General features: G+C 54.7%; 1 protein-coding gene across 1 annotated transcript in view; it reads right to left on the reverse strand.

The window, feature by feature from the left end:
- Positions 1–3887: 3887 nt before the first annotated feature.
- The window catches only part of LOC308689902 (transmembrane protein 60-like), a 1515-nt gene continuing 1285 nt past the window's right edge, over positions 3888–4117 (reverse strand). The window contains exon 2 of the mRNA XM_081364010.1: positions 3888–4117. This exon is cut by the window's right edge and continues 614 nt beyond it. The gene's annotated coding sequence lies outside the window, so the exon portion shown is untranslated.

The raw sequence follows: 4117 nt of genomic DNA on the forward strand, positions 1-4117 counted from the left end.
TGTCCTGTCCTGCACACACACACTGTCCTGCACACACACTGTCCTACACACACACTGTCCTGTCCTGCACACACACACTGTCCTACACACACACTGTCCTGTCCTGCACACACACACTGTCCTACACACACACACTGTCCTGTCCTGCACACACACACTGTCCTGTCCTGCACACACACACTGTCCTACACACACACTGTCCTGTCCTGCACACACACACACTGTCCTACACACACACTGTCCTGTCCTGCACACACACACTGTCCTACACACACACTGTCCTGTCCTGCACACACACTGTCCTGTCCTACACACACACTGTCCTGTCCTGCACACACACTGTCCTGTCCTGCACACACACTGTCCTGTCCTACACACACACACTGTCCTGTCCTGCACACACACTGTCCTGTCCTGCACACACACACTGTCCTACACACACACTGTCCTGTCCTGCACACACACACTGTCCTGTCCTGCACACACACTGTCCTACACACACACTGTCCTGTCCTGCACACACACACACTGTCCTGCACACACACACTGTCCTGTCCTGCACACACACTGTCCTGTCCTGCACACACACACTGTCCTACACACACACTGTCCTGTCCTGCACACACACACTGTCCTGTCCTGCACACACTGTCCTGTCCTGCACACACACACACTGTCCTACACACACACTGTCCTGTCCTGCACACACACACTGTCCTACACACACACACTGTCCTGTCCTGCACACACACACTGTCCTGTCCTGCACACACACACTGTCCTACACACACACTGTCCTGTCCTGCACACACACACACTGTCCTACACACACACTGTCCTGTCCTGCACACACACACTGTCCTACACACACACTGTCCTGTCCTGCACACACACTGTCCTGTCCTACACACACACTGTCCTGTCCTGCACACACACTGTCCTGTCCTGCACACACACTGTCCTGTCCTACACACACACACTGTCCTGTCCTGCACACACACTGTCCTGTCCTGCACACACACACTGTCCTACACACACACTGTCCTGTCCTGCACACACACTGTCCTACACACACACTGTCCTGTCCTGCACACACACACACTGTCCTGCACACACACACTGTCCTGTCCTGCACACACACACACTGTCCTGTCCTGCACACACACACTGTCCTACACACACACTGTCCTGTCCTGCACACACACACTGTCCTGCACACACACACTGTCCTACACACACACTGTCCTGTCCTGCACACACACACTGTCCTGTCCTGCACACACACACTGTCCTACACACACACTGTCCTGTCCTGCACACACACTGTCCTACACACACACTGTCCTGTCCTGCACACACACTGTCCTACACACACACTGTCCTGTCCTGCACACACACACTGTCCTGCACACACACACTGTCCTGTCCTGCACACACACACACTGTCCTGTCCTGCACACACACTGTCCTACACACACACACTGTCCTGTCCTGCACACACACACACTGTCCTGTCCTGCACACACACACACTGTCCTGTCCTGAACACACACTGTCCTGTCCTGCACACACACTGTCCTGCACACACACTGTCCTGTCCTGCACACACACTGTCCTGCACACACACTGTCCTGTCCTACACACACACTGTCCTGTCCTGCACACACACACTGTCCTACACACACACACTGTCCTACACACACACTGTCCTACACACACACTGTCCTACACACACACTGTCCTGTCCTGCACACACACTGTCCTACACACACACACTGTCCTACACACACACTGTCCTACACACACACTGTCCTACACACACACTGTCCTGTCCTGCACACACACTGTCCTGCACACACACTGTCCTGTCCTACACACACACTGTCCTGTCCTGCACACACACACTGTCCTACACACACACACTGTCCTACACACACACTGTCCTACACACACACTGTCCTACACACACACTGTCCTGTCCTGCACACACACACTGTCCTGTCCTGCACACACACACTGTCCTACACACACACTGTCCTGTCCTGCACACACACTGTCCTACACACACACTGTCCTGTCCTGCACACACACACTGTCCTGCACACACACACTGTCCTGTCCTACACACACACTGTCCTACACACACACACTGTCCTGTCCTGCACACACACACACACTGTCCTGTCCTGCACACACACACACTGTCCTACACACACACACTGTCCTGTCCTGCACACACACACACACACTGTCCTGTCCTGCACACACACACACACTGTCCTGTCCTGCACACACACACTGTCCTGTCCTGCACACACACTGTCCTACACACACACACTGTCCTGTCCTGCACACACACACACTGTCCTGTCCTGCACACACACTGTCCTGTCCTGCACACACACTGTCCTGCACACACACTGTCCTGCACACACACTGTCCTGTCCTGCACACACACTGTCCTACACACACACTGTCCTGTCCTACACACACACTGTCCTGTCCTGCACACACACACTGTCCCGCGCACACACACAGTCCTGTCCTGCACACACACACTGTCCTGTCCTGCACACACACACTGTCCCGCGCACACACACAGTCCTGTCCTGCGCACACACACTGTCCTGTCCTGCACACACACTGTCCTGTCCTGCACACACACACTGTCCTGTCCTGCACACACACTGTCCTGTCCTGCACACACACACTGTCCTGTCCTGCGCACACACACTGTCCTGTCCTGCACACACACACTGTCCTGTCCTGCGCACACACACTGTCCTGTCCTGCACACACACTGTCCTGTCCTGCACACACACACTGTCCTGTCCTGCACACACACTGTCCTGTCCTGCACACACACACTGTCCTGTCCTGCACACACACTGTCCTGTCCTGCACACACACACTGTCCTGTCCTGCACACACACTGTCCTGTCCTGCACACACACACTGTCCTGTCCTGCACACACACTGTCCTGTCCTGCACACACACACTGTCCTGTCCTGCGCACACACACTGTCCTGTCCTGCACACACACACTGTCCTGTCCTGCGCACACACACTGTCCTGTCCTGCACACACACTGTCCTGTCCTGCACACACACACTGTCCTGTCCTGCGCACACACACTGTCCTGTCCTGCACACACACACTGTCCTGTCCCGCGCACACACACAGTCCTGTCCTGCGCACACACACTGTCCTGTCCTGCACACACACACTGTCCTGTCCTGCACACACACACTGTCCTGTCCTGCACACACACACTGTCCTGTCCTGCACACACACACTGTCCTGTCCTGCGCACACACACTGTCCTGTCCTGCGCACACACACTGTCCTGTCCTGCACACACACTGTCCTGTCCTGCACACACACACTGTCCTGTCCTGCGCACACACACTGTCCTGTCCTGCACACACACACTGTCCTGTCCCGCGCACACACACAGTCCTGTCCTGCGCACACACACTGTCCTGTCCTGCACACACACACTGTCCTGTCCTGCGCACACACACTGTCCTGTCCTGCACACACACACTGTCCTGTCCTGCGCACACACACTGTCCTGTCCTGCACACACACACTGTCCCGCGCACACACACTGTCCTGTCCTGCACACACACACTGTCCTACACACACACTGTCCTGTCCTGCACACACACACTGTCCTGTCCTGCGCACACACACTGTCCTGTCCTGCGCACACACTGTCCATAACCACTTCATCAGGTCATCGGGTCAGGTCAGGGTTAGGGTTAGAAATAAACAGGACCTTTGACCCTCATTAGCATATGCTGTTGTGATTGGCTGTACAAGCTCGATGTTGGACTGAGAAATCCCTCACTCAGACGCTAATGAACGAGGACAGAAGAACACACACTTTTATGATGGTTTATTCAGGATTGTGCTCATCAGTTAATGAACGCACACACACACAAATGAACATGCGGAACCAAACCTGCTTTAAACCCTGACCCTGACCCTGACCCTGACCCAGCGGCAGCTTAAACCCTGACCCTGACCCTGACCCTAACTTACAGGATGGAAACAAAGAAATAAACTCACTTATTAGTTCTGGCCTGAAATGAAATGTACAAATATCAAACT

This window comes from Scardinius erythrophthalmus (assembly GCF_964197995.2).
Source record: "Scardinius erythrophthalmus genome assembly, chromosome: 4".
NCBI classification, from domain to species: Eukaryota; Metazoa; Chordata; class Actinopteri; order Cypriniformes; family Leuciscidae; genus Scardinius; species Scardinius erythrophthalmus.